The following is a 15,581-nucleotide window of genomic DNA, read 5'->3' as shown; positions in this document are numbered from 1 at the left end:
GCCGCACAATATTTCTTTCTCTTTATGTCCATTTTTAAATAATACTTCGATCATAGAATTAGGTACATACTACAACGCACGCCAGCGTCCTGACGAGCGCGCGCGTGACACTCCTCGACTGATATAATATAATACCCGCCGGCGCGCCGGCCGGGGCGCTTCGCTGTAGGTAATTATCGGATGTACCGCGCGGAGTGAGCCAGGCCTGGTTAGGGTTAACTATAAGGATGAAATTTCTCTAACAAACTTGATAAATGAAATGAAAGGAAAACCATAAAATCTTAAATTATTTTAATTATGTTCAGGAAATTGTGTACTAGTATGGTAGAAAATTTTAAAACATTTTTGAAAATCTTTAATTGCATTTCTCTTTCTTTAAAAAAATAAAGGAATGATTTCTTTCAGTAAAATTTTCTATCTATAGTATTGAGTATTTTTCCTCCAGGTGGCATTACAAAATTCCACCCTGTATTTATAAGGACGTTTGTTATAAATATGTACATGTTGTATTCTTTGCATCGTTTGTTTTCTGCTACATTGATAAATGACAATATTTCTTGACACAGAAACAAACTAGGGCGGATACTAGATATTTTTGGAATAGCCTGGCTGTCTATGGCCTCGGATGATACATCGAGTAAAATACTAGGTGTAGGTACCATTTTTTTATTCTAGGAGGTTTATTTTGTGAAAATATCAATGAGGGACGGACTTACAAGGTAGACCGACGACCTCATAAAGGTAGCAAGAAGGCGCTGGATGTAGGCCGCTGCCCGCTACCAACCGGTCATCATGGAAGTCATTGGGAGCGGCCTATGTTCAGCAGTGGACGTCCTGTGGCTGAAATGATGATGACTCGATGCACGCTCGAATTAAAATCGTGATTGTCCATGCCGTCAGTTCCACTATCTTCCACGGAATTTCCATGCAATTTTGAACCAAAAAATGTGCAGTCATCTACTATGATCATCATTATCTCACTGCTGAACATAGGCCTCCCCCAATGCGTTCCAGTTGTCCAGCGCTTCCCTGCTACCTTTATGATGTCGTCGGTTCACCTTGTGGGTGGACGTACCACGCTGCGTTTTCCGTCTACCGTCACTGTGTCTTAAGTGAATGATGAAGGTGCTTCAGAGTGAAGAGTTACACGTCACCCCGAAATAGGTCAAAGCTTGGAAGTGAATACAAAGAAATCCGGGCACCTGCGCGCTGAAAATTAACCTCCCACTTTAATAGCTGTAAGATAGTCCATATTAAGTAGGTTCGTTTTTAACCTAATTTGGTAATCTTGTAAATTATTTACAGAAGTAGCTGGTATTATTGGCAGAGCAGAAATAGGACCACCCATTCCCACTTATGGACATCGATATGTGTTTTCATACAACTATGCTTTAAATTTCACGGTAGCAAGAAGGCGCTGGACGCAGGCCGCTACCAACCGGGCAACATGGAAAGCATTGAGGGAGGCCTTTATTCAGCAGTGGACGTCCTATGGCTGAGACGATGATGATGATTAGATTTCATGATCCAAACATTCGATTTGTTCAACAACTATACTGCAATCCATACACCTCACTTTAGTGCGACTTTGACATTCAACTGTACTCTTTAAGCGATCTAATGCTGCATGTTTTAATAGTTTGGTTCATCATCATCATCATTTCAGCTATAGGACGTCCACTGCTGAACATAGGCCTTCCCCAATGATTTCCACAATGGCCGGTTGGTGGCGGCCTGCATCTAGCTGCACAGTTTGGTTAGACGACAGAAATGTTTTAACACTGCAGCGAATTTTTTTTTATTTCTTTCCAAAATGGAGCATGAACTTTGTCTATGATAGCTTCTCTATCCTTTTTAACTATGGTTACATAAGTTATTTTATGAAAATACTTTCTGTCCCTTTTTTCATTGTTCCCATATTCAAGCCCCGAGATGAATTCCCCTTAGATTTAATGCGAGAATTTCAACGATTATTTTGGAAGGGAATTATTGAAGCGAAATCTTTTTTGATTTGGGCTGACGGCTGGCGTGACAACTCAATTTTGCTTAAAAAAGGGTTTAGGATCTTTGTTACTGCTCACTTGAAGACTTTTCCGCACTTTTCTTTTAATTTGCTTTATTGTTTTTTACTTTAGGTACCTTTTCGGAATTTTGTACTAATTGAAAAGCCTTCTTGAATATGAACTTAAGGATTTTTTTACTATAGTTTTACCTCACCAGTTATTGTTGCTAATACCAGTATTAGTGGTATAAAAAGTCTATACACATTATTATTGTTGGTATACCTAGTTAACCACGACTATACGAGTACATTATTGCCAGTATTCACAAACATTACTATGAGGTCTCACAGTGCGCGTGGACGAACAGGGTGACATATGAACCAATCACAGACCTCTATTCAATGCTGTGCGTTCGATTTGCTGCTTAACATAAGCAAGCATCGTCTGTGAATACGGGCGTATATCTACACTTGCTTGTAAATCATAAATTATTTGCCCTTACCAGGAGTCGAACTTGCAACCGCTGCTGACATTGTCATCACGCATATTGCCAATCGAATTCGCCTCTACCAACTATTCTATCACCCGTATTCACAAACAATGCTTGCTTAAGTTAAGCTGCAAATCGAGCGCACAGCGTTGAATAGATCTCTGTGTTTGGTTCGTGTGTAACCCTGTGCGTCCACACGCACTGTGAGGCCTCATAGTAATGTTTGTGAATAGGTACGGGTATGACTAATATTCATTTCTAAAATCGCTTGAAAAATGACGATTATTTAAACTAAATTTCAAAATCGAGTAATAGAGTACTTATTATTATTCTGTGGTAATAGTTTCACTGGCAATTGAACCTATTGACTAAATTTGGCTCCCTTTAAAATTGGGGTAGAGCAAATTAATACCCATAATTTATTACATCAATTTTAGTCGATCCCGATATAGTTTTACCGTGAAAGTGGCCCAGATATCGATATGTTACGGTAGAGATCCACTAAATGGCAATTGCTATAAAAATGTATTAAATCTACCAAGATTTAAACTTTCACGTTCCATGTAGTACAAACCCACAAAATTAATTTTCAAAAACAACCTATTATATTCATCTGTCGGCTGTCAGCAAGGCGATCCTCTCGGGCCCGCTATTTTTAGTTTGGCAATACAACCCATTATTGATTCACTAAATTCAAAATTTAATGTGTGGTACCTAGATGACGGAACTATCGCTGGCGATATTTCATCCGTTCTCTCAGACTTTCACACCATCATTGATAAATTCAAAAGTATCGGACTTGATCTCAATTATTCAAAATGCGAGCTATTTATCCCAGAATCAAAATTTTCACATGTTCAGTTACAAGACATTATTACAAAATTTTCGGCTTTAGCTCCCAATATCAAAATTCTCAATAATACGTCACTCCGTCTTTNAAGGACGTGCGTTATAAATATGTACATGTTGTACCTATTCTTTGCATCGTTTGTTTTCTGCTACATTGATAAATGATAATATTTCTTGACACAGAAACAAACTAGGGCGGATACTAGATATTTTTGGAATAGCCTGGCTGTCTATGGCCTCGAATGATACATCGAGTAAAATACTAGGTGTAGGTACTATTTTTTCATTCTAGTAGGTTTATTTTGTGAAAATATCAATGAGGGCGCAGGACGGACCCACAAGGTAGACCGACGATCTCATAAAGGTGGCAGGAAGGCGCTGGATGTAGGCCGCTACCAACCGGGCAATGTAGAAAACATTGGGTGAGGCCTGTTTAGCAGTGGACGTCCTGTGGCTGAAATGATGATGATGACTCGATGCATGCTCGAATTAAAATCGTGATTGGCCATGCCGTCAGTTCCACTATCTTCCACGGAATTTCCATGCAATTTTGAACCAAAAATGTGCAGTCTGTTCTACTGTCACTGTATCTTAAGTGAATGATGAAGGTGCTTCAGAGTGAAGAGTTACACGTCACCTCGAAATAGGTCAACGCTTGGAAGTGAATACAAAGAAATCCGGGCACCTGCGCGCTGGAAATTAACCTCCCAGTTTAATAGCTGTAATACAGTCTATATTAAGTAGGTTCGTTTTGAACCTAGTTTGGTAATCCAGTAAATTAATGACAGAAGTAGCCGGTACTATTTGCAGAATAAGACCACCCCGTCCGACTCATGGACATCGATATGTGTATGTAATTACGCACTAGATTTTACGGTAGCAGGAAGGCGCTGAACGCAAGCCGCTACCAACCAGGCAACATGGAAAGCATTGGGGGAGACCTATGTTCAGCAGTGGACGTCCTATGGCTGAGATGATGATGATGATTATGATTAGATTTCACGATTCAATCATTCGCTTTGTTCAACTGTACTGCAATCCATAACACTGCAGCGAACTTTTTTTTGTTTCTTTCCAAAATGGTGCAAGAATTTATAACTAAATGGTTAATATATTGTAATATAATATAATATAATATAATTTTTTTTATGAAAATACTTTCTGTCCCTTTTTTCATTGTATCCATATTCAAGCGCCGAGATGAATTCCCCTTAGATTTAATGCGAGAATTTCAACGATTGTTTTGGAAGGGAATTATTGGAGCGAAATCTTTTTTGATTTGGGCTGACGGCTGGCGTGACAACTCAATTTTGCTTAAAAAAGGGTTTAGGATCTTTGTTACTGCTCACTTGAAGACTTTTCCGCACTTTTCTTTTAATTTGCTTTATTGTTTTTTACTTTACCTTTTTAGATTTTTGTACTTATTGAAAGCCTTCTTGATGAACTTTAGGATTTTTTTGTTATAGTTTTACTATTCACCAGTTAATGTTGCTAAAACCAGCATCAGTGGTCTAAAAAGTCTATATACATTATTTATTATTGTTGGCATACCTAGATCGCCAGTATTCACAAACATTACTATGAGGTCTCACAGTGCGCATGAACGCACAGGGTGACATATAAACCAATCACAGAGCTCTATTCACATAAGCAAGCATCGTTTGTAAATACAGGCGTATGTCATACTTGCTTGTAAACATTATAGAATTTGCCCTTGGTCTTGCCTGGAGTCGAACCTGCAACTGGCTGACATTGTCATCTCATCACGCATATTGCCAATCGAATTCGCCTCTACCAACTATTCTATCACCCGTATTCACAAACAATGCTTGCTTAAGTGAAGCTGCAAATCGAGCGCACAGCGTTGAATAGATCTCTGTGTTTGGTTCTTGTGTAACCCTGTGCGTCCACGCGCACTGTGAGGCCTCATAGTAATGTTTGTGAATAGGTACGGGTATAACCAATATTCATTTCTAAAATCGCTTGAAAAATGACGATTATTTAAACTAAATTCCAAAATCGAGTAATAGTTTCACTGGCAACTGAACCTATTGACTAAATTTGGCTCCCTTTAAAATTGGGGTAGAGCAAATTAATACCCATAATTTATTACAACAATTTTAGTCGATCCCGATATAGTTTTACCGTGAAAGTGGCCCAGATATCGATAAGTTAGGGTAGAGATCCACTAAATGGAAATTGCTATAAAATATATTAAATCTACCAAGATTTAAACTTTCACGTTCCATGTAGTACTTATTATTATTCAGTGGTTCCATTTCGACTAAAATAGAAAGACACGGGTCTTAACACGACATTTATTAATGAGTTACATTATGTACTCACGGCTTGACGACGCCGCGAGCCGCCAGTCTGCTTGTGACCACGGCTGCAGCATCGCAGCCGAAACGCCAAGCCGTGAGTACATAAGGTAACTCATTATTAAATATCGCATTAAGACCCGTGTTTTAAATCTACCAAGATTCAACTGAGGTTTCGATCCCCGCATAACACTAATACAATCATCATCATCATCATCTTAGCCACAGAACGTCCAGTGCTGAACATACAACATAGGCCTTGCCTAATAATTTCCACATCGCCCCAAAAATCCACAAGTAGTTGATTAAAACCAAGATCCCAGTGGAAAGTCTAATTTAATTTTATTCCAAACATATGTCCAATGTATGGATCGTCAAAAACTTAAATACCGCGATTCAACCTAAACACAGCGCCATCTATCGGTAACTTAAAACACTACATCATCATCATCATATCAGCCATAGGACGTCCACTGCTGAACATAGGCCTCCCGCAATGCTTTCCATGTTGTCCGGTTGGTAGCGGCCTGCGTCCAGCGCCTTCCTGCTACCTTTATGATATCGTCGGTCCACCTTGTGGGTGGACGTCCCACGCTGCGTTTTCCGGTACGCGGCCTCCAATCCAGAACTTTGCTGCAACACTACACATATGAAGTTTAAACATTGAACACATTATGAGCCAGCCAGGGTGGGNAGCCAGGGTCGATTCATCAGTGCATAGCAGGCACTTAAACTTAAGCTTCCTTACTTCAAGACTAGATGGCGCTGTATAAACCGGCCAATAAAACATATTATATCTTTTACTACACCACTGTCCTAATCCCCACATATCAAATTATCAGTCAGCTCAGACCTCAATAAATCTCCACAGACCAGTTATACCCCGCATAATTATAAGGGATGTGTCCCTAGAGGAGGGTGAGGATAATCTCATGGTGATACAGTGAAGTTCGGGACAGTTCGGGAATAGTGACAAATTGCGGTTTGAACGGTCGTAAAATTACTGCTACCGATTAGTTATAAAAGTTCGGTTATTCGTTTACCGATGAATAATAATAAAAGTAGGTAATTTATTTAGCGATTAGTAAAGAGTCATCATCATCATTTCAGCCACAGGACGTCCACTGCTGAACATATGCCTCAGTACGATTATGAAGGTAACATTTAATTACATTCTTACGATACTTCTGTTTTTATACAAATCATGAAGGTATGTATTATAACCTCAAAGCTACAAAGCACAAGCACAAGACGTGATCTATGACTGAGGCTAAATAAATTCTTTTTGTATTATGAATCTGTATTTATAACAACACATGTATTTTCTTTTATAACCGAGTTCGGTATTTCTATTTTACCAATAAATTCATAAACAAAACTCCTAAAAATGGACTCGCATTTGCCCAAAGCATTGTTCGTTATGAAATAAAACAAAAGAAAGATAAATCCAACATGGCGCCCCGCAGCGAACTAGTTCAAACCGAAAATATCCAGTTGAAAGCTATTAATCACGGCTAATTTGTTTTGATTGTAAAGTGCGATGTTAAATCGATGATTTATCGAGCTATCTAGAACTACAATCGATTAATTTTGTTATTATAATCGAGAATAAAAAGAAGTATTAGATACTCGGTATCTGCGCTTTGAGCTGGGTTTGAATACAGATTTACTCAAGTATAATGAAATATTCATTTATTTTCTTTAAGAACACATCTGTTCAGTAAATAAATAGAAAACAAGTTTGGTAGGCATATTTAAATTGTGGACCACATTTTCATACAGAAACATAGTTAGTTATCTATATTTTTATACATTTTGTCAGTTGGTTGGTCACTGTGATTTAGTGACCAGTACAATTCTCTTTTGATTTTCTGTTATTTGGATAGATGGTTAAAACTGCTCTAGCCTTTGTAGGGTTCCGTAGTTCTGAAGGAAAATTAAATTAATCTAATGTCACACAAGTTCTCGAGTGGCGACCGGAAAATGCAATGTTGCCCACATTCAGTGAACCGACGATCTGGTGAAGGTGGAAAGCATCTGGATGCGGGCAGAAAAGAACCGGTCGTAGTGGAAATCCTTGGGGAAGACTCGGACCAATACTAGCAGTGGATGCCCTTTGGCTGAAATGACGTTGATGATGATGATGAGGAATTTCAGAAAAGAAGAGATAGTAATTGATCCTTTAGTTGAACAGTTTTCCATAGAAAAGGTCTTGCTTCAAGCAAAATAACTTTCAAATTATCAACTTCAGTAAAATAAACTATTACAATATTCAACAATAAAACTTCCCAGTAAGAATAGTAGGAATAAACTGGAGGGTACCCGTGCAGAAACTTGATTTAAGTTATCTGGGGCAGGTGGGATAAGTTCTAGAACTTTTGAGACCCGCTCTGTGCTAGACTTAAGAGAATTTGTTTAAGGACAGGCTTTGTCATGCTAAAATATGAATGGGAAACCTTAATGGATAGGATTTTAAAGGTTTCAAGATGTCAGATATACGGGACTATTCCCATCTCTCGTTCTCACCGCTGCAACTCCTGTGTAGCCAGGATCTGCAGCTTGACCGCCATTAAAACCCAACCAGTGAAGGGAAAGTTTGTCCCGGGAAAGTTAAACTGTCATGTCATTTAGACTCGCAACGAAATTAATCAGAAGAACCTAAGAGTAGTTCGAAGAGAACTGCACGAGAAGATAATGATGTAAGAATCATCAAAATGTAGTTTGGTTTAAGAGTTATTAACGCCTATATTCACAAACGATGCTTGCTTAAGTGAAGCAGCAAATTGAACGCACAGCGTTGAATAAAGTTGTGTGTCACCCTGTGCGCCCACGCGCACTGTGAGACCTCATAGTTATATTTGTGAATACGGGCGTAAGAACAAACATACATAGGCTGATAATGACATTATCCTCCTTTGTCTCAGTCGGGTAGAAAGGTCGCTAAAAATGTCAGCTTCGTAAATTAAAATCCATCGTTTTCATAAAGAAATATTTCCTCAAAACCCACCAATTCTCAGTTGAAAACACAATAATCTTGAAAAATCGGCGATAAAAAGGGATTTCTTTATTCTTTTAACACGCAGTGTACGTACGCATTATAAGGGACATCTTAGATTTTTTTTATCAAAGAGTGTTTTGACAAAAACCTTGAAAAGATTGAAGTGGAAACCTTTGGACTGTTTTGTTGAATTGATATATCTATTCAAATTTAAATTCTTTGTTAGTATCGCAGAATAAGACAAGTACTAGTTGTTAACTACTTCGATAGCTTATCCGAATATGAGTTCCCCAGTGTCGTCCAGGCACAACACAATCAACAAAACACAGAAACAATCGAACAGGTACCTTGTCTGCCGCCGCGCTGCTGGTAGGTACTCTGTAGGACGCCGCCGGCCGGTAGTTAGGGCTTCGCCCGGTGTCTTCGGTGGTTCACTTGAGTCACTAACTTCAAGCAAAGTACTGTGGAGGCCTCACACACAAAACATTTCCAAAAAGTCACCAAATTTCACATTTCCGTTGGAGCACACAATAAGCGTGGCACTCGCGGAGCCGGCCCAAACGCGAGAGAGCGCGTTGCATAGTTTTCGTTCGTTTGCCGTCGTGGAGCGCGGCGCTGCTGGTAGTCGCGCGCGCTCGCCGTGTAAGTTTTGGCGGGACGGAGTTGGCGGCAGATTTAAATAGGTCCCGCGCAATCGTACCGTGCTCATTGAAAGCATGTGTGCCTGAACACTAGTATTTCTTATAATATGCCCTTTTCAGAGTACAATACACGTCACAAATAAATTCAAATAATGCTTGCCCTACTACCTTTGGAACAACATACCTACCGGCTGGTACCTAGAAGAAGTGGCCGAAGAAATGCATGCCCGTTTTCACCATCGATCCCTATTTTTTAAGTGATCCCTATGAAAACATAATTCCTGTTATGTGTTACGATAGGGGTCACTTAAAAATTAGGAATTGATGGTGAAATCGGGCATCAGACATTTTTGCCAGCCATGAACGATGAAATCTTAAATTCTTTTCATTATTTATAGAAAATTTTGTAGTAAAGTGGTGAATTTTGGAAAAAAATCGGAAATCTTTGAATGCCATTCTCTTTCTTTTGAAAAATAAAGGAATGTTTTCTTTGAGTAACATTTTATATCTACAGTATTAAGAGTACTTTCCCTCCAGGTGGCATTACAAAATTCCATCCTGTATACAGACAGATACAAATCTTTGCTTAATGTTGATCGCCTCAACTCTTGCTGCGCCACCTATAATTTTCAAATAATATTTACTACTTCCCAGGAGGAGCCCAGAAACGTTTTTATCTACCTATCAAGCCCAATTTATTTTAACTTGACAAACAGTTGAAAATTGATGACACTGGATTAAATTATCCAGCTATCTTATTACATTGGCCACTTATTTAAAAGCCCTCAAAAAAAGGGAATTTCACAAATTCCGATGGCAGACCTAAAGGTCCTTGTAGATCCCTTCATTTTAATTAATGAAGAAGGGTCCTGTAATTCCTTTTTAATTTTATTAGTTATTCTGTTTCAATTTCCCTGAGCTATGTTTTTAAGGGTGTTACAGATTAAGCGTGTTTTTAACCGCTTGGAAAAACATGCGTCTATCTTAATCCAGCCATTTTTAATACGATATCACGAAAAACCGCGTGAATGACTAATACCTACTCGATTTTAAGATAATTTTTTTTTTGCAGTTTTACCTAATTATTTGATCAGACCACAGCACAGCAAGTTAAATACTGTGGGACCTTATGTGTCTAAATTAGGACTGATTTTGCAAATAAAATGTGTAACCGTAGTAAATTTCATGGACAAAATTGATCAACCGAATTAGAAATCCCTTCTTTCAAAATCTAAGTAATATGTATGTAAATAATAAAATCTTCGTGCGGTCCACACAGCTTATGACCGCAGTCGATGGAGGAACACTAATATGTGGTCGCGATCCTCATTAGTGAGGGGCCGAGGAAGAAGAAGAAATAAAAACTTACTTGCGTGTGGCGTGTAAAAAACGCCCAATCTGTAAGCTCTCACGAAAACTAGGGACGTGCTCATTTTAATTGGCGTCGGAATAATTTTTAATCTTTCCAAAGGGAAGTGGCTTCGAAAAGCATTTTCAAAGTTTCGTTCATTACGCTAAGCTGGGAATGTATTTTTAGTTAAAAATTGAGCTTCTTTTCATTAATTTTTGTTCCTTATTTATTGTTTTCTATTGTTTGGGTATAATTAAAGGTCTTTTTAACGAAAATAGCTCCTGTTTTTGTCTTTACAACATTTTCTTTTAAGATCATTTTCTTTATTGATACGATATAAGCCGTTTACTTACTTCACAAACGAAGCTTGCTTAGGTGAAGCAGCAAATCGAACGCACAGCGTTGAATAGAGCTCTGTGATTGGTTCGTGTGTCACCCTGAGCGCCCACGCGCACTGTGAGACTTCATAGTAATGTTTGTGAATACGGGCGTATATGACTTGATCCCACTTGGAAGTCTTTAAATATACTTCGGACGCAGGTCGGCCGTAGTAAGGACAATCTGTTCAGGTGGGGATTCTTGGATGGCTCAAACTTGGAGTGCAAGTATGATTTTGTTCCCTATTTGACGAAGCACATGATGTCGTGCCCTGCGTGCCCAAACAACTGCACGCAGGAAGATTTAATAAAGGCTACTGACAACGCCACTCTTGTAGCGTTTTGGGATGACACTGTGTAGGTCTGTTGTCGACACGACAAGTAGGACAATGACTTGATGATGATGATGATTAAGTAAACGTAGTTTTTATTAAGTCTAAGTAGGTCTCATAGCAGGCTATAATTTTGCATGTTGAAAAGCCTAAACACATTTCAGAGCAGTGCGAAGCTTCGGAAATGTAATTATTCATCTTGATAAACGGCTTCAAGTGTTGAGATTCATGTGATTACTATTATGATTTAGGTGGCTATGTGCAACAGTTTATGGAGTGAAAAAAGTTATGAGCAGACGTTGCAATTTGCATTAAAGATTGCTGAAATTGTTTCAAAATAACAAGACTATTTTAAGAAATGGTAAGGCTATTTTGTAGTAAACTCTAAATAGTATTTATTTAAGACTAGCTTTCCGCCCGCGGCTTCGCCCGCGTGGAATTTTATCTGTCACAGAAAAACTTTATCGCGCGTTTCCCTGTTTCAAAAACCGGGATAAAAACTATCCTATGTCCTTTCCCGGGACCCAAACTATCTTTATGCCAAATTTCATCTATTTATTTTTTTCAGTGAGGGCAAAATTTTCTGCTCGGTTTGGTTGGTGGTAGGACTTTTTCTAAGTGTGCCTATCTACCTTAGTAGGTAGGTACTACCAACTTACCTAAGACTGTCACCATAACAATAATGTTAACAGCATTGTTGTGTTCCGGCAGTTACAGGTAAGATAGCCAGTTCCTCTGTGAAGCTCGCTTCCACCTTCGGCCTGATCATTACTTACCATCAGATGAGATACAGAGCCTTATCATAGAGGATTAAAAAATGACTTTATGAAAGTTGTCTATTTGTAATGTCCTCATAGTACGCAGAACTGACGGCCGATGGGGCAGCAAGGTTCTGAAGTGGAGGCCGCGTACCGGAAAACGCAGCGTGGGACGTCCACCCACAAGGTGGACTGACGACATCATAAAGGCAGCAGGAAGGCGCTGGACGCAGACCGCTACCAACCGTGCAACATGGAAAGCATTGGGGGAGGCTTATGTTCAGCAGTGGACTTCCTATGACTGAGATGATGATGATAATGAATGGCCTCATGTTGAAAGATAAATTATATTGAGAAAATTCAGCAAAAGTTGCTGTAATCGTGACTTAACTGAATGTACATTTTAATATGAACATAATGAGACGTTGGGATTGCGTATTATGTCACACATCCTTATATTATAATGCATCGTTTCGCGCCATATCGGGGTATTTAGCGGGATAAGTCATAAGAAACAAGCGGGGACTTTAGTAAACTTATTAATAGAATTAAAGAGAGAATAAGAACATTATTTGGCATCAACATAAATAAACTGAAACTCTGTATCTACCTACATAAATAATAAATATCCTTGGACATTTTACATTGCGCTTCTAGTCCCAAACTAAGCAAAGCTTGTACTATGGGTACCTACTAGACAACGGATATGAACATACTTAAATACTTTTTTTTTTGTAAATACATACTTATTATACATAGAAAACACCCAGTCCAATACAATCAAATATGTTTATGCACACAAATGTTTGTACTGTGCGGGAATCGAACCCGCTACCTCCGGAATAGTAGTCCGTTTCGAACCACTACACCAAACGGCCGACATAGGTTCTAGTATGGCACTAAGTTTTGACAGCCAGCAAGTAGAATGTGTATGAAATACAATACTCAATTTTCTGGACCTTCGGCGCAGGATCGGTCGTTGTGGAAATCCTTGGGGGAGGCCTTTGTCCAGCAGTGGACGTCATTTGGCTGACCCCCCACTCGATTGACCGACGATCTAGTAAAATTCGTGGGAAGCACCTGGATGTAGGCAGTGCAGGAATGGTCGCAGTAGAGATCCTTGAGAGAAGCCTTTACCCAGCAGTGGACGGTTTACTTACTAACATTATGGAGAGGAAAAATTGTGTATGTTTGTAACGAATAAACTCAAAAACTACGGCACCGATTACAAAAATTCTTTCACCATAAGAAAGCTACACTATTCCCGAGTTACATAGGCTATATCTGACCTAATTAACGCGAGCAAAACCGCGAGCAAAAGATAGTCACCTACGTATCACTCGACGTAATGGTATCCCGCGATTTTAATCAGATATTCCACCCATTTTCACACTTACACCATACATTTGCGTATTATTGAATTTTCTCCCATTCGCATAGGCTTTTAAAGCGTCTGGCGCTGAATTACTTACAGTAATTCACTTTCAACAATTACAAAGTTAATTTTTGGAAGAAACTGTGGAAGGGTTGTTAAGGACCTAAAAGGGAGAGTTTCGGATTTGATATNAGTAGGTCACATCACAGGCTATAATTTTGCATGTTGAAAAGCCTAAACATATTTCAGAGCAGTGCGAAGCTTCGGATATGTAATTATTCATTTTGATAAACGGCTTCAAGTGTTGAGATTCATGTGATTACTATTATGATTTAGGTGGCAATGTGCAACAGTTTATGGAGTGAAAAAAGTTATGAGTAGACTATGCAATTTGCATTAAAGATTGCTGAAATTGTTTCAATAATAAAAAGGCTATTGTGTGAAATGGTAAGACTATTTTGTAGTAAACTCTAAATAGTATTTATTTAAGACTAGCTTTCCGCCCGCGGATTCGCCCGTATTTTATCTGTCACAGTAAAACTTTATCGCGCGTGTCCCTGTTTCGAAACCCGGGATAAAAACTATCCTATGTCCTTTTCCGGGACTCAAATTATCTCTATGCCAAATTTCATCAAAATCGGTTCAGTAGTTTAGGCGTGAAAGTAAAACAGACAGACAGAGTTACTTTCGCATTTATAATATTAGTATAGATTTAAATTATTTACATACGGCTATTTTCTATTTATTTTTTTCAGTGGGGGCAAAATTTTCTGCTCGGTTTGGTTGGTGGTAGGACTTTTTCTAAGTATGCTTACCTTAGTACAACTTACCTAAGACTGTCGCCATTACAATAATGTTAACAGCATTATTGTATTCCGGCAGTTGCAGGTAAGATAGCCAGTTCCTCAGTAAAGCTCGCTTCCACCTTCGGCCTGATCATCACTTACCATCACGTCAGATGCAGGTCAAGAGCTTCCTCGTTGAGGATAAAAAAAGACTTTATGACGATTTTCATACTTACTTTTCGTCCTGATGTTGAAAGATTACTTCTTGTGAATGTGTGATAAACACAGCAAAAGTTACATAAAATGGTTCGTTCATTCATTCGTTTCAGCCAAATGACGTCCACTGCTGGACAAAGGCTTCCCCCAAGGATTTCCATAACGGCCGGTCCTGCGCCGCCCGCATCCACGCACCTCCCGCGACCTTCACCAGATCGTCGGTCCACCTAGTGGGGGGCCTGCCGACACGTCTTCCGGGCCGTACATACATAAAATGGTAATCGTGACTTAACTGGATATACATTTCAATATGAACATAATGAGACGTTGGGATTGCGTGTTATGTCACATATCCTTACATTATAATGCATCGTTTCGCGCCATATCGGGGTATTTAGCGGGACAAGTCATAAGAAACAAGCGGGGACTTTAGTAAACTTTAGTAATGGAAAGAAAGAGACAAAAATAACGTTATTTGGCACTAACGTAAATAAACAGAAACTCTGTATCTACCTACATAAGTTCTAGTATGGCACTATGTTTTGACAGCCAGCAAGTACCTACTTAGAATGTGTATGAAATACAATACTCAATTTTCTGCGGCGCAGTCCAGCAGTGGACGTCATTTGGCAGACCTCCCACTGGGTTGACCGACGATCTAGTAAAGTTCGTGGGAAGCACCTGGATGTAGGCAGTGCAGGAATGGTCGTAGTAGAGATCCTTGAGAGAAGCCTTTACCCAGCAGTGGACGGTTTACTTACTAACATTATGGAGAGGAAAATTTGTGTATGTTTGTAACCAATAAACTCAAAAACTACGGCACCGATTTCAAAAATTATTTAACCATAAGAAAGCTACATTATCTCCGAGTAACATAGGCTATATCTAACCTAATTTACGCGAGCAAAACCGCGGGCAAAAGCTAGTTACCCATATGCTACCCTCATCACGCAGCGTAATAGTATCCCGCGATTTTAATCAGATCTTCCATCCATTTTCACACTTACACCATACATTTGCGTATTATTGAATTTTCTCCCATTCGCATAGGCTTTTAAAGCGTCTGGCGCTGAATTACTTACAGT

Source organism: Ostrinia furnacalis, unplaced genomic scaffold (assembly GCF_004193835.3).
Source record: "Ostrinia furnacalis isolate ACB-3 unplaced genomic scaffold, ASM419383v2 OfSCF0183, whole genome shotgun sequence".
NCBI lineage: Eukaryota > Metazoa > Arthropoda > Insecta > Lepidoptera > Crambidae > Ostrinia > Ostrinia furnacalis.
Note: the sequence above shows the minus strand (reverse complement) of the source record.